The sequence below is a fragment of the Canis aureus genome, chromosome 8 (assembly GCF_053574225.1).
Source record: "Canis aureus isolate CA01 chromosome 8, VMU_Caureus_v.1.0, whole genome shotgun sequence".
In the NCBI taxonomy this organism is placed as follows: domain Eukaryota; kingdom Metazoa; phylum Chordata; class Mammalia; order Carnivora; family Canidae; genus Canis; species Canis aureus.
The window spans coordinates 22,942,195-22,963,720 of NC_135618.1; the positions used below are offsets into that span (position 1 = coordinate 22,942,195).

General features: G+C 47.6%; 2 long non-coding RNA genes across 3 annotated transcripts in view; one reads left to right on the top strand and one right to left on the bottom strand.

The window, feature by feature from the left end:
- Nucleotides 1-13,057, top strand: part of LOC144318487 (uncharacterized) — a 30,157-nt gene extending 17,100 nt beyond the window's left edge. Inside the window, exons 2-5 of one of the 2 annotated variants that reach the window (XR_013384420.1) lie at nucleotides 9,446-9,647; nucleotides 10,047-10,130; nucleotides 10,303-10,591; nucleotides 12,431-13,057. This is a non-coding gene — a long non-coding RNA (uncharacterized LOC144318487). The remainder of the gene's footprint in view (nucleotides 1-9,445; nucleotides 9,648-10,046; nucleotides 10,131-10,302; nucleotides 10,592-12,430) is intronic. The other variant, XR_013384419.1, reaches the window with a different exon arrangement.
- On the bottom strand, nucleotides 12,632-20,472 carry LOC144318489 (uncharacterized). The gene is made up of 4 exons (XR_013384424.1): nucleotides 19,595-20,472; nucleotides 19,226-19,450; nucleotides 18,825-18,934; nucleotides 12,632-15,944 (listed from the first exon to the last, which is right to left on the bottom strand). It is a non-coding gene; the product is annotated as an uncharacterized LOC144318489 (long non-coding RNA).
- Nucleotides 20,473-21,526: the final 1,054 nt, after the last annotated feature.

Sequence of the window (21,526 nt, forward strand, 5' to 3'; positions counted from 1 at the left end):
ACATTGTGGGAGCCGTGCCCCGGGTGGGCTCTGTAGAAACAGCATGTGAAGAGCCCCGTCCATCCTGTTTGGTTAGAGGGTCAGGGCAATGTGCAGTCTACGGCCCTGCCTTCTGCCCTGGAGTGCAGGCCCAGCTCCCCGCTTCTCCCCTGGATATTGCCTCACCATTCTTACATAAGGGAGGAGTCCTGTGTTAGCTCGGGAGCCCTGCAGTGAAAGTTGACTCCTCCAGTGCCAGAGAAAAATGGGATGGCGCGACACCCAACTGTTGCTCCTTAGTGGCTTCAGAAGGATAGAAAGTCAAAGAGATGTTCTCTTTCATGGGGTGGGGGAGTCTTTGAAGAGCCCCTTTCCACGGAGCTTCCCTGGGGTGATCTCTGCCTTGTTCAGCGTTTACTGAGAACCTATAAGTGTCATACCTGTGCCAGGCACCACAGAAAGAAGGATGAGGGTGCCACAGTTGTGTCCCCAGTGGCCCCAAGCCCTGTGGTTGCTGAGACTGATGTAATTACTAACCCAAGAAGAGCCCACTTCGTCAGGGACTGCTTTTCTCGTGGATTTAGCCTTGATGGAATCCTAAAGGAGGCACTGTCTCTTGGATGTTCCCTCTTTCTAATGCTGCTCAGCCACCGTGGTTTAAGGGCGCTGATAAGGAAGGAAGGAAGGAAGGAAGGAAGGAAGGAAGGAAGGAAGGAAGGAAGGAAGGAAGGAAGGAAGGAAGGAAAAGAAGGAAGCACATTCAAAATGCATTGAGCAAGTAGGTTAATGCCCCCAGGCTGGGGATGTCCGGGAGATGGTGTGGAGGTTGCCTGGATCCCCCCACCCCCCCCACATCCACAGGGCCAGGAGGCTGGGGAGGTGTGCCTGCCAATTCCCTCCATCACTGGTGGAGGGCACGAACTCCCAGCAAGTGTGGGCTGGCCTGCTGGGGGCCGAGCACCTCGCTGCAGACAGAGAAACCCCCGGGCAGAGTCACAGAGCACGCAGGCCCGAGGAAGGGGGTACGCAGCTGGGGGGGGGGGGGCGGTGCATCACCATGACCGCCTCCTCCATGAGCGGGGAAGTGCTCAGGCAAATGGGCTCCAAGGAGCCTCACACATCCCCAGTGGTCTTCTCCGGGCACCAGTGGCCTGAGTACGAGCTCAGAGCGTCACCTGTGCACGTCTCCCGCCAACTCAGCGCCCGGCTCTGGGGGCGCGGGTGCAGGGCCGGGCAGGGATGTCAGCGTGCTGCCTGCTTTCATCATCACGCAAGCGTTCTCGGAGCCTGGGGCTGATCTTGGACCTTCTGGAAGCTGCCGCATATCTGAGTGTCAGGGAGGGCGCCTTGCTCCTGCGCGTCTGTCAGGGGAAGTGTCCGTGACTGAGGTATATGACTGCGGGGTGGCCCCGTGGCCCCCCTGAGCCAGCCTTCTGCCGTCTCAGGCCACCGCGCTCCACGGTGGCTCCACCCTGACTCGGCCGGGGCCTAGCCTTGGCCCACGTTCACTCCCGAAGTCACTCTGCCCGCTTCCAGGTGCCACGGAGCGTATTTGTGTTTAGGAGCTGCTCATTAGCATTGAAGGCAAGAGCCCAGACCCTGGCGGGAAGGGAGGCCTGGGAGGGTGGCCGTCCCCTCCCAGGGCACCAGCTCTTGTTTGTCTCCAAGGCTGGGGCCGGGCCAGCCTCCTCCCGGGGCTGGGGTGCCCGGGCGCGCCCCCACCCAGGTTCGGAATGCGGGGGAGGGAACCTGCAGGGCTGGGCCCCCTTCATCCTCACACTGAGGGTAGATTGAAACCACCTGGTGTCTTTTCAACTCTTGTCTTCAATTGCATCACACCTGAGTTTTTTAATCAGGTGCACTTACGGGGCAAAGGCAAGGTGGGTCTTCCCTGCGGAGCACGCCGTCCCCTGTGGCTGGGCCACCATTCCCGGGGCGGGTGGAGGAGCCCAGGGTCCTTTCTCGGCTCAGAGATCACTAGCGGTTACTTCCAGCCCGGCCTGCAGAGCCTGTGATGCTCCTACTTGCTCTTCATCAGGCCACCAGAGCCTCTTGGGTTGAGAAGGGAGTAGCCGCTGGCGGGGAGAAATGGTCACTCTCTAAAGATCCTGGCTCAGGGGTGCCTGGGTGGCTCAGTCGGTTAAGCATCTACCTTGGGCCCAGGTCATAATCCTAGAGTCCTGGGATGGAGCCCTGCACCAGGCTCCCTGCTCAGTGGGGAGTCTGTCCCTCCCCCCGTTTGTGGGCTCTCTCTCTCAAATAAATAAAATCTTTAAAAAAAAATTAAAAGATCCTGCCTGAGAGGAAAGCAGTCAGAGCTAGACCCTAAATTCTGTATCAGATCAAGGAGACCACTCCCAGCAGAGCCAAAGCTTTCTCCTCCTCTGCTGGGAATTCGGGCCCCTCTGGTGCTGTCTGGGCTGCCGGATAGTGGTCTATCTTTAAGGGGGTATAGGGACCTTCTGGACAACTCATTCCAGGGAGACAGCCGGGCACAGTGAGCCACGCTGAGCAGAGCGTCAGGTGTTCAGGGCTAGGAACGCTTCTGACTTCAGCCTGCATCTGTCCTCAGCCTGGCTCCTCAGTCACGTCACTGGGCCACAGGGAGAAGAGCTGGGAGTAAAACATACGAATAAAATCACATTAAAAAAAAAATTTCCAGCTCTGTCCCACCACTCACTGAGTGACTTTGGGTGGCTTTCAAGGCTGCTCCCCCTATCAAGTAGCCATCCATGTGTGGTTCCTAGCTCAGAGGGTTGCTATGAAGTCATGTGGGTTAATGTTTGGAAACCGCTTAGAATATTAGAAGTGCAAAGCGTTGGTTAAATGAAACCCAGAGCACCTGTAAGACTTAAGGACACAAGTGCATGACTCTGAGACCCTTTATGGGTGCTCCCCTTTCCGCAGACCACTCCCGTCTCCAGGGCGTTAGAGAGCTGCACTTGTAACAGTAACTGCACATCCAGGCATACCCTCCCAGGGGAGCACCCTCAGCTACTTGGGACTCAGAGGTGGTTACTGGGAGAAAGCCCGGTAGGAGCAGGTGAGAGGGTACAAGTGGGTACACATTACTGCTCATTGGCCTCACCTACACCGGGTACGCAGGGAGGCCTGAGGAGCTGGGTCACAGGCAGAGGCCCTAGTGTGGCTCTGCCCAGAGCCAAAGTCAGTCCCTGAGCAGCTGGAGGCTCAGAGAATGGGAAGGGCTGTTTCCTGAGAAGTGCCTCAGGCTCATAGGCTTTGCTTCTGTCCACCCAGATACTAATTTACTGTATTTAGTAAAACTCTTGGATTCTTTTCTATTTCTACTTCTGCAGGGCTGAAATCTAACTCTTAGAGTCCTCACCCAGAGAGCCATGTTTCAGGTCCTCCGTCTTAATAGGGTGGTGGTTGTTAGAACCAACCAAGAAGATTTCTAGAGAAGGCATCATCAAAAGATGGGATTTTTGGAAGGCAGCTGGAATGGGAAGCTACATGGACAAGTGGAGGCCCCTGCTGTACCAGACAACAGAGCGTTAGGAGCCCCTCATTCTATAGAAGGGCCAGACCACGACTGCCTGCAGCCTTCCCCCCACTCCGTTCTGCAATAGCAGCAGAGCCCCGGGAAGGGGGGGAAGAGGATGAATTCTGACCAGGCGGTGGTCACAGGGGCAGGTGACTTCCTCCCCAGAGTGAGGTGGAGAGCTGGCTGTGCCCTACGACGGAGGGGGCCAGCTGAATGGAGCAGAATGTGGCAGGACTGGGAAAGTTCTTGGGGGGCACAAGTTGTGTTCCTGTCGTTCAGAGGCACCCATGAAACTTTGAGGCCCAGACCTGGAGATATCTGAAGGCAGGAAGCCTGTGGGAACTGCCTGGGCCGAGGCCTGAGAGGCTGCTCCATAGTTGCTGGCAACAAGCCAACTGGCCAGGTGAGGCAAGACCCACCCAGGGGAGAGGTTAAGGGCGCAGGCTAATGCTGACCAGAGAGCTACGACTGCCTCAGCACCCCCCCCCCCCCTTTCAGGGATTTCTCAGGGACAGAGGGAAGGTGAGATTTAAACTGGACCTGAGATTGGAATTTGACCCAGACTGGGCTGGATGGGCAAGGGTGGGGACTGGGGAAAGTGCACTTTATTATACCGGTTGCCCTCATAGTTGAGACTCCTCAAACTGGTTTTGCAGCCATGAGTTCTAGGAGCTTTATTTTTCCCCTTGAGACGCAAGATCTGGAGAAACCAGAAAATGAAGCAAGAGTCATTGTCTTTTTGAAGCAGAGTTTGAAGACTCTGGAACATTTGTCAATACCCAGAGGGCTGTTTCTTGAATGGTTAATACTAGTGCATTCATTCCTTAGGGCCGCGGTAACGAATTACCACAGACTCAGCTTCTATGACGCCACTTCATCATGTTACAGAGCCGGAGGCTGCAAGTCCAACATGGGTCTCATGGGGCGAAAATCAGGATGTCCACAGGGTTACGCTGGGTCTTCCCAGTGCATCACTTCAACCTCTGGCCTTGCCTCCCTCTTCCCTGTTAGGCACCCTTGGTATTTATGAGGCTCACCTGGAGAATCCAGGCTAAACTCCCAGTCTTAAGGCCAGTTGGTCAGCAACTTAATTTCATCTGGAATCTTGATTCCCCTTTGCCATGCAACCTAACATAGTCGCAGTTTAGGGGATGAGGACATGGACACCTTGAGGAGGGGTGGGTGGGTGGTGGTGGTGATGGTGGTGGTGGTGGTGGAGGGATGATTCCCCTAACACACATGGCTTATATGTCATCAAATTCAATTTAATTAGACAAAAATGCATGTGATCCTCAGGATACCCAAGCCAAGGTTCAGACTTGCCTCCCGGGGGTAGTGGGAGCCTTGCTGTGATTGGAGAGACGGTAGCCAAGAGACTGTTGGACTTGCATCATGTCTGCGAGGTCACATACAAGCCATCCGATCCCACTTAGGCCCCAAGCAGGGGCGACTGGAGGAACATGTGCCCCACACTCACCCCCAGTGGTGAGGGGGCCCTGAATCCCCGAGCTGCCACTCGTGGGCGCTCACTGCTCTGCTGACACCAGGACTTATTCTTTCCACTCATAGGCATCTTCTGCTGCAAAGGCCCAAATTTCAAAATCCCAGGCAGCTTTTCATGGTGCCTGAGATGCTGCTGACTTTGGGAACAAGGAAGGTGGTGAATGCTGTCACCAGCGTTCCTGAGCGCTGAGGCCCACCATTCTCAGAGGGTGGAATTTTCTGGTTAAAAGTTTTCTGGTTAAAAGCTGCATTTGTACAGCTGCCACAGCCTGCGGACGGGGAGAGAGAGCTGGAGCCAACCCCTCCAGATCTGGAAGGGCTCCGCAGAGATTGGGGTGCTTGTGGGGACGGGGAAGCATGCAGGATTTGCATAACATTTCTGTGTACCCTGACACTGGTGTCTCGTTCATCCTCCACCTCTCAGCCTGGGAGGCACCAGCAGTTCTTGTCCACTCACTAGACACAGAAACAGGAATCGGCCCTGGGCTAGGACTAGGCTCCTGGGGCCCTGCAGGTGTCCTGGGGGTACAGAGAAGTGCGAAAAGGAAGGTGCAGCTTCACTTCCTCGCACTTGCCGGGTCCCTGGGGTACCTGCCCTCACTAGGGGCCCCCACAGCTTAAGTGGGCCCTGGGGCAGGGGGGCAGGCACAGGTCCAGCCATGCCCCTCGGACAACAGAACGTTTCCACCAGTGCTCTCTCCCCAGCCCTGTCCCATCCCATCTCTCGGCACTTTGAGGCCAGCAAACCTCCCTTCAGATCACCTCAGTGTCAGGGTGTCAGGGTCGGGTGAGCCCCTCTGCCTGGAGCGCTGCCCCCACCCCAGCTCTTGGGCACAATGACTCTCATTGTCTTCCGTGTCTCTTATGCAATAAGGCTTAACAGCTTGTTGGAAAGGACAGGATGGCCTGTTAAACTGAAAAATCAAGCCCTTAGGAACATAACTTATTTACTCTCCTGGAGAGTGAAAAGAGCCCCGTCCTCTCTTAGAAACATAAAACCGCTGGGACCTTGACACACAGCTCTTTTCCAGGAGCATTCATTCCTTTAAGATGAGGTCACTCTTTCTCAAGAAAGGACCAAAGCCTTTTCTTCACAAACACAAAAATCCAAGAATCGACTCTCAAAACACATTTTCTGGGATGAGCATTATTACTCTCATAATGGAAAAAAGAATCACTCGTATTTCTGAATGTTTGAGTAGCAAGGCCTTGCAGATCGAAGCCACGGGCGACCACGTTTCCAGGTTGGTAGGAGCAGTTTCTCGTGTTTGGATGTGAAGCCCTAGCCTGACACAATGATTCTATCACAATTATTTGCAGGATGAAAAATAGGACATTTCTTACCCCAGAAAGAGCTCTGGGCGGAGTCCGAAGACCTGGTTGATGATTCCGGCTCTTTTACTGACTTGAACTTGAGCCTCTATTTCTTTTGTCAGGAAAGGAAACCTGCCTGCCTGCCTGCGAGGAGCCAGGCCGCGGGCGGCGGAGGTTCCACCTGCCAGGCATCAGCGCTAGGTGGCCTCGGAGAGGAAGTGGTGGCCAGTCCCTGCGATTTTGGTGATTCTATAGGCAAGGGTAGCAGAACGAGTCCTGCTTGAAACTCCTGCCATCCCCCAGCCCAGCGTGGGAAGGGCGCCTTCCGAAGGGAGTAAGACCGCAGCCACAGGGCGCCCGGGCGGCTCAGTGGCTGAGCACTTACTTGCCTTGGGCCCAGGGCTTGATCCTGGGGTCCCGGGATCGAGTCCCGCATCGGGCTCCCTGCAGGGAACCTGCTTCTCCCTCTGCCCGTGTCTCTGCCTCTCTCTCTGTGTCTCTCATGAATAAATAAATAAAATCTTAAAGGGGCGGGGGGCAGCAGCCAGAATGAGTCCTCTAAGAAGCAGGGGCCAGGAGGGGGGGGGGCGCTGACGGAGGTCAGATTTGCTGTAACTTCCTTTTTTTTTTTAATTTTTTTATTTATTTATGATAGTCACACAGAGAGAGAGAGAGAGAGAGAGAGAGAGAGAGAGAGGCAGAGGGAGAAGCAGGCTCCATGCACCGGGAGCCCGATGTGGGATTCGATCCCGGGTCTCCAGGATCGCACCCTGGGCCAAAGGCAGACGCTAAACCGCTGCGCCACCCAGGGATCCCCCTGCTCTAACTTCCTTTGTGGCATCCGTGGGAGAGCTGCCCACCTGGTAGTGAGGCCAGGAGGAATGATTTAAGAAACCTCACAGCTCGGATTCTCCCCCTTCTCAGCATGTCCCCAGGCCCGTGGGAGACATGTTCCACTGCCAGCCACAGAAGCTGTCATATACCTTTACTCTAGGACTTCCCCTCTAATCCTGCTCCTTTAAAAAAAAAAAAAAAAAAAAAAAAAAGATTTTATTTTTTAGATAATCTTTATAGCCAATGTGGGGCTTGAACTTACAACCCAAGATCAAGAGTCACATGCTCTACCAACTGAGCCAGCAGGTGCTCCTAAGGCTGCTCCTTAAAGATGAGAAGTGTGTGTCTTTCCCCCTCTTCAGTAAGGCTTACTGGGGTCTGGGTGGCAGATTGTTGCTGTCCTAAAGAGCTGCTTTCACTGGATTCTGTCTTAGTGTGTGACGTCGTAGGCTCCTGTCGAAAGTGCCAGGAGAAACCATTTGTGCCCACACAACTTTCTGCAACATAAGCATTTTCCTATATCAGAAAACATTTATCGAGAAGATTAAAGTTGCAAATAACTGCTCACCACAGGAACTTCCTCCTCAAAACCATTTAAACATTTAAACAAATACTTGATTGTTCAACCGGTCAATAATTAACACCAAACAATTGTTTACTTCCCGTGACTCCCTGCAACCTTCACCTCAGTGAGAACCCTCTCCTGTGTTCACCAGTCTTTATTATACTGTATGCCTTACTCAATTCTAATCAAGGGCCTGCAGAGAAAATCTTGCCTTATACTGGACCTCAAAACCCCCAAACCCCTCACCTACTGAGACTCTGTCAAGTTTGTGACCTCATTTATCATGATAAAGCTGGCAACTCAGTTTTCCCTTTCCAAAAAATAGTTTTGGAGGTATTTTTGGAGATCTAGTGTTTGACAAAGGATAGAAAAAAGCATCCGTTGTCTGCATTGATTAGAAGGATATTCTTCGCCTTAGCAGAAAGACTTCTATTCATTTACCTTGACCTAATTCATGGCATTATTATACGTTTTTGTTTGTTTGTTTGTTTGTTTGTTTTTTAATTTTTTTTTTAAATTTATTTATGATAGTCACAGAGAGAGAGAGAGGCAGAGACACAGGCAGAGGGAGAAGCAGGCTCCATGCACCGGGAGCCCGACGTGGGATTCGATCCCGGGTCTCCAGGATCGCGCCCTGGGCCAAAGGCAGGCGCCAAACCGCTGCGCCACCCAGGGATCCCTATTATACGTTTTGTACACCATCTCCAGTGTGTGGAAGGAGGAAGGTATTTTTTTAAATCTTTTTTTTTTTTTTTTTTTCCTGAGAGAGAGAGGGATAGAGAGAGCATGGAGGTGGTAAGTGTTTGCACTTCCTGAAAAAACTGTTTCCACTGAATCTTTGTCTCAGGATCTGTTTCTGGGAGAGCCCAAACTAAAAGAGGTACAAGCAAACAAAAATGAATAGAAACCAATAAAGTGCCTGACATATTATAAATATTCAAATACATGTTGGTTATATTACAGAGACAACCATGGCACAAAGTATATTCTCAATGCTTAGCCCAGAGCTGAGCACATAGTAGATACTCAGCAAATGCTTGGAGAGGGAGAAAACAGCCTAGTCAAGCACAGGTTGGGTAATCACCTAGTGGGGATCCCATTGAGAGGTTGAAGAATCATCAGGTAAGATAGCCTTTGAATATCCACAGATTCAGAGTTCTATGGGTGTGACTGTTGCCACAGTTGTGGGGAGACTTCTAGGTGCTAAGAGTGGGGGTTAGCCTGGGATTTTCACTTAACCTCTCATTTTCCATTGAATTTCCCACAAGATTTATCTTAAACAGCTTTGTTAAGGTGTAATTATATATCATAATTTTTACCACCTTCAGAGTTGTACGACTATTACTACTATTCAGTTCCAGAATATTTGCATCACTAACCATTTCCTCAAAAACTTGTAGCATGAATCAGCACTTCATTCTTTTTGATTGCCAAATAATATTCCATTGCGTGCATATACCATATTTTGTTATCCATTCCTTAGTTGATGAGTATTGGGCTATTTCCACTTCCTGGCTATTATGAATAATACTGCTAACAACAGTCATGTACATGTTTTTGTGCATTCAAATGTTTTCATACATGTATGTACACACACACCCCCTAGGAGTAGAAATGCTAGATCATGTGGTAACTCTGTGTTGAACTTTTTGAACACTATTTTGCATACCTACCAGTAATGAAGGAGGGTTCCAATTTCTCCTTATCCTCACTATTCTTGTTATTACCTCTTTTTTTTTTTTAAGACTTTATTTATTTATTCATGAGAGATACAAAGTGAGAGTGAGAGAGGCAGAGACACAGGCAGAGGGAGAAGCAGACTCCATGCCGGGATCCTGATGTGCAACTAGATCTTGGTACTCCAGGATCATGCTGAGCTGAAGGCGGACGTGCTTAACCACTGAGCCACCCAGACATCCCACCCCCCCTTTTTTTATAGCCATCCTAGTGAGTATAAAGTGGCATCTTATAGTTTTGATTTATAATTTCCTAATGACCAATGATGTTGAACATATTTTCATGTGCTTATTAAACATTTGTATATCTTATTATGAGAAATGTTGATTCAAATCCTTTACCATTTTTAAATTGTGTTTTTTGGTCTTTATTTGGTATAGTTTAATATATTTTAATAGCAAACTTACAGTAACAGCACAGAAGACAGACAACATTAAAAACATGTACTTGCATGTAGGACAACTCAGAAAAGTATAAAGAATGTGTTGTCTCTTTATTCTTGGCTTGTTAAGTGATCTTTATATATTCTGGATATTGAACCTGTATCAGATACATAATTTGCAAATGTTTTCTCCCATTCTGTGGCTTGTCTTTTTACTTTCTTCATAGAGTCTTTGAAGCACAAAATTTTTCAATTTTGATGAAATCCAACCTATATTTTGCCTTTGGTCACCTGCGCTTTTGGTGGCACAGGTAAGAAACTGTTGCCCGTCTAAAGGTCATGAAGATTAACACCTCTATTTTCTTCTAAGAGTTTTATAGTGTTAGTTCTTATATTTAGGTCTTTGATCCATTTGAGTTAATTTTGGTACATGGTGTGAGCTAGTAGTCCAACTTCATTTTTTTGTTTCGTTTTGTTTTAAAGGTTTTATATATTTATTCATGAGAGAGAGAGACAGAGAGAGAGGCAGAGACACAGGCAGAGGGAGAAGCAGGCTCCATGCAGGGAGCCCGACGTGGGACTCCATCCTGGGACTCCAGGATCTCACCCTGAGCCAAAGGCAGGCACTAAACTGCTGAGACACCCAGGGATCCCCCAACTTCATCCTTTTGTATGTGGATATCCACTTGTCCCAGAACCATCTGTTACAAAGACTACTCTTTCCCTCATCAGATTGTCTGAATACCCTTGTCAAAATCAATTGACCATAAATGTAAGACTTTCTTTCTGCACTCTCAATTCTACTCTACTTATCTATATATCTATCATTATCTCAGTGTTACAATGTTTTGATTACTACACTTTGCAATTTTGAAATCAGGGTGAATACGTCTTCTAACTTTATTCTTTTTCAATACCATTTTAGCTATTCTGGGTCCCTTGCATTTCCACATACATTTTAATATCAGTTTGTCAATTTCTGTAGAAAAAAACAGCCAGGATGTTGATAGGGATTGTGTGTGATCTGTGAATCAATTTAGGGAGTGTGGCTATCTTAACAATATTAAGTCCTTCAGTCTACAAAAATGGGCTATCTCTCCATGTATTTTTTTTCTTCGGTTGTCTACAATTTTTTTTTTTTTTTTTTTTTTTATTAATTTTCAGGGTACCAGTATTGCACTTCTTTTGTTAAATTTGTTCTGAAATATTTTCTTCCTTTTGATGCTATTGCAAATGAAATTCTTAATTTCATTTTTGATTTTTCATGGTTAGTATATAAAAATGCAGTTTTATGATCCCACAAAATTGTAAAAATCTGTATCTTTCCTTTTAAAATCGAGAGGTGTCATTTCCAAGGAATATTTTGTCCATCTTAAGGCATGGGATTCTTTGAAGCCTGCCACGGAGCACCAAAAGCTGGCTGCTGTCCTTGAGAAATTCTTGGCATGGGGAAGTAAAGTGTATGATTTACATAGTCCAGATAAGGCAGGTTTACACAGCCATGCACTTTAAGAAATGAGAAGTCCCTGAGCAAAGAACACAGATCTAGGGGTACTACAAACAGCTTACAAAATGAAATATTAAACTCAAAGAGCTGAAGTATGATGGGAACAGGAGAAGTGCCTCTTAAGAAAAAAACTCATGAGAACCCACCCAGGGAAAATAGGGTATGCATGCTAGTACCAACTTTGGACATTGGCTACAAAATTTAGAGCTTTAAGGGATCATGGGATCATCCAGGCTGCTCCCCCGAATTTACAGATGAGAACACTAGGTCTAGAAAGGGAAGTGGTAGGATGTGCTACACAGGAGAAAAAGCAAAGGATTTAAAAACAAATGCCTGGGTCATCACTACCCAAAGGAGACTTTGGGAGAGGGTCCTTAGCTGCTGGCAGCCTCAGTTCTTTCTCTGTAAAAGGAGAAAAATGTTGTGTGCCTTGTAGGGTGGTCATTAAGGAATCAGTGATTCAATGAGTCACCAGTCTTTCTTGGCACCATGTGCCAGGCACTGTGCTCAGTGCTGGGGACAGAGTGGGGAACAAAAGCGACACAGTGCATGACCACAGAAGAGTGGATTTAGGGCAAAGCTTAAATGACACAGGCTCAACTCTGTGTTTCTCGGGCTCAATTTAAGTTTCAATTAAATTTCCTGTGGGCAGGGACCTATTGCATTTACTTCTAAGCCTTGAGTGCCTGGCACATGCCTGGCACCTTTTAGATACTCAAAATAAGTCCATTGAACTAGACAAATTTTCTTTTCTTACCCCAAGACAAAGGAGCACTTTAGACCCTGAAGGGAAGAACAGGGTTTGTCCCGCAAGAATAGAACATTTCAGGAGGAGGTGATGACCAGCGTGGGACCTGGCAGGAGACCAGGTGTTGGGCCAAAGGAAAAGGCAAATCATCAGTTGAGCTAGGATTTATTTTATTTTATTTTATTTTATTTTATTTTATTTTATTTTATTATTTTATTTTATTTTATTTTATTTTATTTTATTTTATTTTATTTTATTTTATTTTATTTTATTTTATTTTATTTTATTTTTAAAAGAAAGATATCCTATGATAAATTTAAAACAAACAAACCTTTCTGGTCCCTTTTCCCTTCCAGTGACATCTACATATGAATGTATTTTCTCATCAAAGGAGTCAGTTATTCATAGCCATGTAAGCTAAGTTTTAAAAAAGTTAAAAATAGACCTGCCCTACGACCCAGCAATTGCACTGTTGGGGATTTACCCCAAAGATACAGATGCAATGAAACGCCGGGACACCTGCACCCCGATGTTTCTAGCAGCAATGTCCACAATAGCCAAACTGTGGAAGGAGCCTCGGTGTCCATCGAAAGATGAATGGATAAAGAAGATGTGGTCTATGTATACAATGGAATATTACTCAGCCGTTAGAAACGACAAACACCCACCATTTGCTTCAACGTGGATGGAACTGGAGGGTATTATGCTGAGTGAAGTAAGTCAGTCGAAGGACAAACATTATATGGTCTCATTCATTTGGGGAATATAAATAATAGTGAAAGGCAATAGAAGGGAAGGGAGAAGAAAAGGGTAGGAAATATCAGAAAGGGAGACAGAACTTAAAGACTCCTAACTCTGGGAAACGAACTAGGGGTGGTGGAAGGGGAGGAGGGCGGGAGGTAGGGGTGAATGGGTGACGGGCACTGAGGGGGGCACTTGACGGGATGAGCCCTGGGTGTTATTCTGTATGTTGGCAAATTGAACACCAATAAAAATAAATTTATTATTAAAAAAAAAAGAAGAAGTAAATGTAATGTGTGTCAGCATCACTCTGAGAAAAACATAAAAGCAGTTCTGTGCATATTCTCACAAGCCTGAGCCCATCCAAACTGGGATAATAAGAATTCTGAAGGTAACATGACTATGGCGAAAAGGGAATAACATCAGGATCTGGGTCAGGAGTCCAGGCCTCTGTGAATCACTGTAGATTTCTTCATGGGCAGGACCCTCACCCTCCTTGCTGGGTTCACAATAGCTTGAGGCAAGCAGTCCTGTTGGGAGGGCGCAGAGGGAGCAAGAGCCAGGCTGGGAGCCCTGGACAGCAGATTACCAGGGGCCACATGGCAAGCATTACACAGCGCCAGCCAGGTTCCCTGGCCCTCCTGGCCTCATGAAATCAGCCCTCTGTAGACGTTATGAAAGAGAGCAAAAAAGAGTGGATTTTGACAGCAATTCTCAGGTGAGAATCTAGATGCTTGGGTTCGAGGTCTGGCTGTTTCTCAGTGACAGTGTGACTTTGATGGAGTCACCCTAATTCCCTGAGTATTAGCTCCCTCACTTGTAAGATGAGAAGCTGGAACTGGGTCAGACATAACAAACATCCAAGGGGCATGCCTGGCTCCTGTGTCTCATCCACGGTGGACATCAGTAGTCTGTCATCCTTTGCTTCCGTCCCACTTGGCTGCCCGAGGGACCCCTTTACACACCGGAGCCACATGGAGCCAGCACCAGGCACATGGGACAGGAGCCCAAGATACAACCTACCTGCCACCCTTTGCCGGGTTTCTAAAGCCTTTTTACCCTCACACGATGTGATTCTCAATCTGTTTCCGTATAGATTTGTCCGGGCTTCCTACAAAAGTTGTCATGAGGCAGAAAACGGATGATTCCATAGTCAAGAAATAGCCTGAGGTGGCTCAGTGTAAATAAATGCAAGCTGTATGATTATTTAGGCAGAGGGTTCTCAGCGCTGCTGTCACACAGTTAGGGCTTGCCTGGTGCTACAGAGAGAACCACCTGTTGGACTTGGTCAAAGATGGTGCATGCGGGTGGAGATTGAGTAGTAGGGCAGACATATAGGAAGAATTTTGAAAGGTCTTTTGTTTTTCCTGCAGTATAAACTTCCAGTTCTGTGCTAGAATTAATTCCATTCCATGCCAGAACTGTTAGGGCAGGGTTGCTAGGAAATTAGTGGCTGTTAGTCTGGGTGAGTTTAGATAGGAATGTGTCATTCATACAATGCAGACAGGGAAGGGCTTTGAAGTGTATGAAACTGGTTTCTGTCCGGTGCTATTTAAGGAAGCACAGTGCAGGCCTTTTTTACTCAGAGCCAAGGTGGAGAGTCTTTCCCAAGGTGATCTAATTCCCAGGGTTGGGTGGCGTGCAGCGCTGGCCAGTCTCCTTGCATTTGGCCTGACATTGCCCTCGGCTGAGCCCAGCTGCTGCACGCTTGGGAGCAGAGTGTCGGCTGCCCTGGAAGGAAGGTGAGGTCTCTTTAGAAATGAGCCCCAGAAACCTAACTCACCTCCAAAGAATTCACCCCTTAGAACTGCGAATTGGCATCCTTAGCAACAGGCACCCATCTCCAGCCTCATCTTCCCCGCCTCGTTTCTCTCCAGAGCACTCCCCACCAGTTCACCCCCAGCGCACTCTGGTGATCGATCTGTTCGGAGTCTTTCTAGTCTCTCTAGCTAGTGTGGAAGCTCCACGAGGGCATGGGTTTTTGTCTGTCTTGTTCACAGCTGTTTCTCTGGTACCTAACACAGTCTCTGGAGCATAAGAGGCACCAACAAGTATTTGTTAAATGACCAAATCCATTTATTTCTTTGATATTCTGTTCATCCGGACACCTGGGTTTGTCTCCTCTAAGACAACTTCTGCTGAGTAACTTCTGAAGGTCTGGCATTATTCCTGGGGTTGGGGTTTGGCACCTAGGAGGGAGGTTGAAAAGGAAAGGAAAGAGAGTTCCTACTGAGGGTTTGGGGGAAAGATGACATACCAGTAGTGTCCTTCATGTAGCACTTCTTAGCAGGCTGGGTGGGTGCTCCCTCGCTCACTGTTGATTTGTGCCCCAAATCAGCCTTTTTAAGTAAGTAAACTGAGCTGCGTTTTTCAGAGGAAGAGATGGAGGTTTATGGAAAGTCAGCAATTTGCCTGAAACCACATGGCTGGGAAGTGGTAGGCCTGGGCCTTTATGAGATACCAGTGCTGCCTTCAGCAGCCGGCTGCCCACCTTCTGTTTCCTCTTTCACCCTCTGTCGGGCTAGCTGCTTTCCAGAAGATCCAAGCTGTTTGACCCGTCAGCATCTCACGGAAGTCCCATCAGAGAATAGACTAGCGTGCGGATGATGGCGAACTTGTGTGTTTGTTTAATCGGCCTTGGTTTGAGGTTGCTACCATTATGAGCTCTAAAAAGCAGAGTGATTTCATCATGACACTCGTAGGCTGAAAGCATACGTATGGAAGAAGATTCAAGTTTGGAATCAGATTAGATAATAAAATTTTCTTCTAATCGAGTTTTTCTTCTATCTTATTCATCGTAGTTTTCCCCCCCTTTGCTCATTAAGTTTGTGAAATAATTTTAAAACTTACAACGTTAATGTCCTTTGCCGGGCTCTCAGGCAAAAAACCACATCTGTTTTTAGAAAAGGCCTCGATGTTTGCTCACACTCTGATGAAACATGCTCCTGCTTAGATCTGATGGGAAGGTCAACAGCATGTTCTAAATACAGCCATGCCCCGGCATCCCGGCCTGGGACCCAAAACCCTGCAGGCCAGAAACTGACAGATGAAAAGATATCCCACGTCATCAGATTAGGAAAATGTGAATCAAGGCCGCAGCGAGGTATCATCTCACACACACTCAGATGGCTAAAATAAAAAAGATAACAGAATAACAAGTGCTGGTGAGGATGTGGAGAAATTGAAACTCTGAAACATGGCTGGTGGGAGTGTGACGCCGAATGAACAGTGAATGTAGGACTTTGTCGATAACACAAAGAATTGCAAAATGACCAGCATGCATCTCAGTGCAATTTTAGCACAGCTGGACAGGAGCTCTTTATTTCTCGGGGAAACCCGCCCCTTTTCCTGTTTGCCAGGTCTCTCGTCCACGGAATGACATCCATCTAGTTGCTCAAGCCGAAACCCAGGGTCATCGAAGACTTCTCTCTGCCTTCATTCCATCCGTGGGCAAGGCCTCACACTCTCCCCCACTTGCACTGCGCCTGTCCTAGTCCAGCCCCCGGTGGCCGGGCCCTCATCCACCGTGACACCCTCCATGCCAGTCTCTCTGCTCCTTACAGCCCGTGCTACACTCACTCCACAGCTAGGGTAAGTCCCATCCCATCGCTGCCCCGGCTGAGAATCTGCAGTGACTTCCCAGCGCACTTAAAATGAAACCCAAAGTTTCATTGAATGAAACCCATGCTGGCAAGACTCAGCACAAGTGGCCCCTGTCCCCTCTCTGGCTCTGCCTCCTACACCGCTCTCCCCTTCACTGTGTCCCAGCTGCACCAGCCAGCCTACTTTCTGTCACCCGACAAGCCAAGCTCCTATCTCGGGCCTTTGCACTGGCTGCTCCCTCTGCCCAGAATGCTCTTCCTCCAGAACATTGCATGGCTCCTCCTCTTCACTCTGGTTCAGTTCAGATAAAATGTCCTCAGTGAAGCCACAGCTCCTGTCCTGAGTTACCCTCTATTTATCTGTTCTACTTCCTTTATAGCTCCTGCTATGATCTGAAACTGTCTTGTGTGTTTATTTACATGTCAAGTACTGTCCTTGTCCTCAGCTGGAACACAAGCTTCAGGAGGCCAGAGACTTTGGCTGGTCATCCACAGCTCCTAATACCTGACATGTCATTGGCTCGGAGTAAACATTTCTTACGTGAATGACACGATGTCAGTGCTACAGCCCTGGTTTCCACTATGTTTGCCTTGTTCTAAGCACAATATAAGGAGGTTTATGAAACTGAAAATAATACAATTTATTGAATACCAGCCTTTAAAAAATGAGAATAGGGTGCTTAGGTGAGCTCTTAGCTTTGCAGTACCCCAGGACCCTGTTCTTGGGGTACCTACCTCCTCTCTATCCACACTCACCCTGTGATCTTCCCTCCAGTGTCATGGTGCCAAGCACCCCCGGTTGGTTACACCCAGCCCAGATATCTGCCTGAAAATCCAGCTCGCTCATCCTCACTTGGTGTCTAGCCAGCCCCTCATCCTTAGCACGTCCGAATCTGCTATGCCCCTATTCTGCTACCACATTCGAGGGTCGACTGTACACCCACAATATAACTCATTCTTACCTGCCCCTGCTACCAAGAGACTCAGGCCCCATCACCTCTGAACTCCTACAACTGTCTCCTAACTGGGCTCCGGGGTGTGCCTTTGTCTCCTCTGACTTCAGTTCATTAGCTAGAGTCACCCTTGAGAATTATGTCACTCCTCCACTCAGAACCCTCAGATGCTTTCCATCTTAGCGCAGGATCCAAGCACACCAGAGCCCTCCCAGGCCTTCTTCCGGCTACTGTCCTGGTTCCTCCCTCACCGCTCTGCGGCCACGCCGGCCCCGTTGCTGTTTCTTCAACGTGCCCAGTACACTCCTGCCTCAGGAATTTTGAATTAGCTGGTCCCTCTGTCTGGAATGTTCTTCCCCAGGGAGCCACATAGCCCACTCCCTCACCTCCTCAGGCTTTGCTCAAATGGCATCTTCTCAGAACGTTTTTCTCAGATGTCCACTCTATTTAAAATTCACCTCTCCCACCGTCTTCCCCTTCCTTGATTTATTTTCTACTTTATTTTTTTCTAAAGATTTTGAGTAGTCATTCATGAGAGACCCAGAGAGAGAGGCAGAGACATAGGCAGAGGGAGAAGCAGGCTCCCTGTGGGGATCCCAATACAGGACTCGATTCCAGGGCCCCAGGATCACATCCTGAGCCAAAGGCAGATGCTCAACCACTGAGCCACCCAGGCACCCCTGTTTTCTACTTCTTTACCACACTAATATAATACTACACATACGCATATATAATATTTATAATATTACATATATGTGTATGTATAGATAACTTTATAATACATATATAACGTTGCTTATGCACATATGTAGTATTACATATACACATAGGCATGTCTAGGTAATTATATATATAATACATAGACAATATTACCAATATGCCTATGTCATTTGTTTACCATGTACCCCCCACTAGAATGTACGCTTCTTCATGGGAACGTCTGTCTAAGCTCAGGGTAGGATCTAGAAGAGCACTTGGCACGTAGTGGGCACTCAATAGCTTTCATTAAATTTATTAAAGTTGATGAAGCTAGGAATGAGGCAAGAACATGAAACACATGCTATGAGGTCTTTATAAGAGTTAGTACGGGCCACCAACTTGCCTCTCAGCTTTCCAACAGTCAATACCACACGTGGAAATGGTCTACTTACACGTGGACCATTACAGTTGGAATGCTTGTCTCTCAGATCAAACTCTTCAGAAAAATCATCTTCCTGATACTAGGACCAGAGAGAAATTTCTCCCATAAGCCCTTCTGAAGAGGTTGTATATCGTGAGCAGGCTCCTCCACCAGAACGTTTAGAGAACTATGGTAAGGCTCATAATGTTTCTTATTACATTCTCCAGTGTGGTTGATGCCTTATGCCAGAGTGTAATTAAGTAAAAGCAAGTGCATGCAGAGTCAGAACAATGTGGTCCACAGTCACAGCTTTTTATTTACCTGGGTTGTTTACCTTTTATAACCTTCAGTGCCCAGGAGCAGACATACTTCATGGCTCTTGGGGCTGCTTATCTCAATCAAGCTTCAGTTGAACACCAAATAGCAGAGAGTTCAAGCATACATCTGTGGAGAAATTTGCAGGTAATCTATGAGACAAGGCTTTCCTGGAAAATAAGGAGGTTACACCAAGATAGCTTTGGAGGTGCCATCATGGTCCACGTAAATAGCACATCTTGGAGCCTTGCAGTGCACAACCTGCACGACTGTATAAGGCATTCCTACTTATGAGGCTGGATAAGCGTAAAGACATAGGCTTTAACCAGTAACCAAAGCAGATATATTTATAAAAGTATAAAAAGTACACATATTTATAAAAGTTCCAGTGCCAAAAAAGAACACATAATATTCACTTACTAGAGAAATGGGCTAAAAGGGGCAGTAGTGGGCAGGACCAAGATGCTCCATTAGAAATAACTTGAAGTCGGATCCAACACAGAGAATGGCCACAAGAATGTTTGTCTGAAGATTTTCAAAGCCGGTAAAACAAACTGTGTCCTTCCCCACATGCTAGCTATAAAATACCTCAGTAGAACTCCCATTGGTTCCCATCGGGAGTGTGGTTTGCCTTTAAGTGCACAACTGTGAAGTAAACGTTGAGGTAGATGAGTGAGTTACAGTGGTCTTTGGGATGGCTAGCTATAAGCTGCTCAGATCGGGGCGGTTACCAAATCTAACAACTATGGTAAGTTTATCCACTAAAAAATTCAATTATATAAGACTTACGGTTAGTAGTATAGACATTCACTCCGCTGGGCATCCGTCACCTCTTCCACCCAGAGGTTCTTATCTTGCATATTTACAGGAAAATTGATACTTCCCTGTGTCTGTATGCGAGAAGCACATTTCTTGAATTTTTGTGATGAATCAAGGAATTAATTTTACACATCCTCCCTTCCCCAAAGATATGCAATTTTTGCCTTTCATCTATGGGAGGATATGAGGAAATTGCACGGTAATTAAGCTAAAAAATATGTAAGATGGTGATGACTAAGCAAACACCTCAGCTTTCATAATTGTGGCTAGCTCAAGTCTCCAGGAATGCATTCATAGGGGTGGGGGCAGGGAGTTCTCAAACCCTCCTGGAGAGCCTGCCGTATGCCAAGCACTAAGCTAAACACTTTGCTGAAGTTGAATTGAGATGGGGGTGGGGGTGGCGGTGGGGGGCATGACCCTGGACAGCAAGGAGCTCCCAGCCTGGTGGTGCAAAGTTATCTGGCACTGTGAGGCAGTGCACGCTGAGCCCACTGGGAGGAGCTGACCACGTGGGATCCCGGTGGATGAGAGGGCTCCAGGAACTCCAAGGGAGGTGGGCTCTGAGTTAGTTGATCTTGAAGTGGTGGCAAGTTGAGGTCCCATAGAGGAGAGGGGCTCACCAACCTCCTACCTCTGACTATCTTATGACCTCCATTCGTAAGAGGGAAGTTAGACACGTTAAGGCCACTGTATCTGTGGGTCTCTTTGCTCTGGCAGCTTCACCTCTAGCCTAACTGATACACCTGTGGGGTTGTTCTTTGGCTTCTCTCTTCTTGACCCATCCAGTCTAGTATGACTCAGCAAGAAGGAAGGAAGGGAGCCGATGACAAGAGGATCCTTGTGATGAGCCAGGCATTATCCTAAACAAACAAACAGATAAACAACTGTAACTTCCCACTGACTCTGCCAGGCAGGATGTATCACTCACATCTAGAGATAAAGATCCAGAGGTGCAAAGATTTTCCAGAATCACTCACAGCTAGTAAGCAGGAAAGACCAAGAACCCACATAGATCTGACTCTTCCTGTGACTCGTGTAATTGAGTGGAGACAGGTAGAGTGTCAGAGCACTGTGTCAGGTGTCCCCTGGGTCTGTCTTCACTCCAGGAGGGCAAGAGGTAAAATCCTTGATGTTCTACTGAATTCAGACAGGAGCAGGTGACCTGGGGAACATAGGGGCAGCATTCTTTTAGGACTAGATAGGCACTTGGAAATTTCTAGTTGAACCACTTCATTTTATGGATGAGAAAACTGATGATTAGAAAGATGAAGTGATTTGTCCAAAGCTCAGTGGTGCCTAAATAGCTCATGGCTCTCTTCAGCACAGCACGCTATGGACCTTACCTCCATGGCCTTCATGGACAAAAGCAAATGAGGCTGCGTGTTTCCTTGTAGACCTTTCTCCTGTGTCTCTGGGTTCAAGAAGCAGGTAATGAAGGAGAGTGCTGTATGTTGATGGAGAAGCCAAGGACAGAAATGTGCTTAATTACTGACCATTGACCACATATATTTATTTAGGCTGTCTCTCTGACTAACAATGGGAAACTTTGTCTTCATCAAAGAGACTCCAGGCCCAGGCAATAAGTAGAGAGGGATTTGAGGGAAGGGGCAGGGGTTTGGGTGAGGATGGGAGGGAGGAGGGCCACTGGGACAATCTGAGATACGTAATAGGGAGGCCATCACCACAAGTTGTCTGGGATCCTGAGGATTACAGCCAAGCTGGTTTGCATGTTGGAGCTCAGCACTGCCTTCCAGAAAAGATATTTCAGTGATGAAATAAGAGCTTTTGTATCTGTTTAGGGAGCTCACTACATTCCCTCAAGGCTCCTGACATAAGCAAGCTGAATCAGGAGCTGGCCCATTTGTTAAAGAGATGCAGAGATTTATTGGTTTCTCAAGGCTT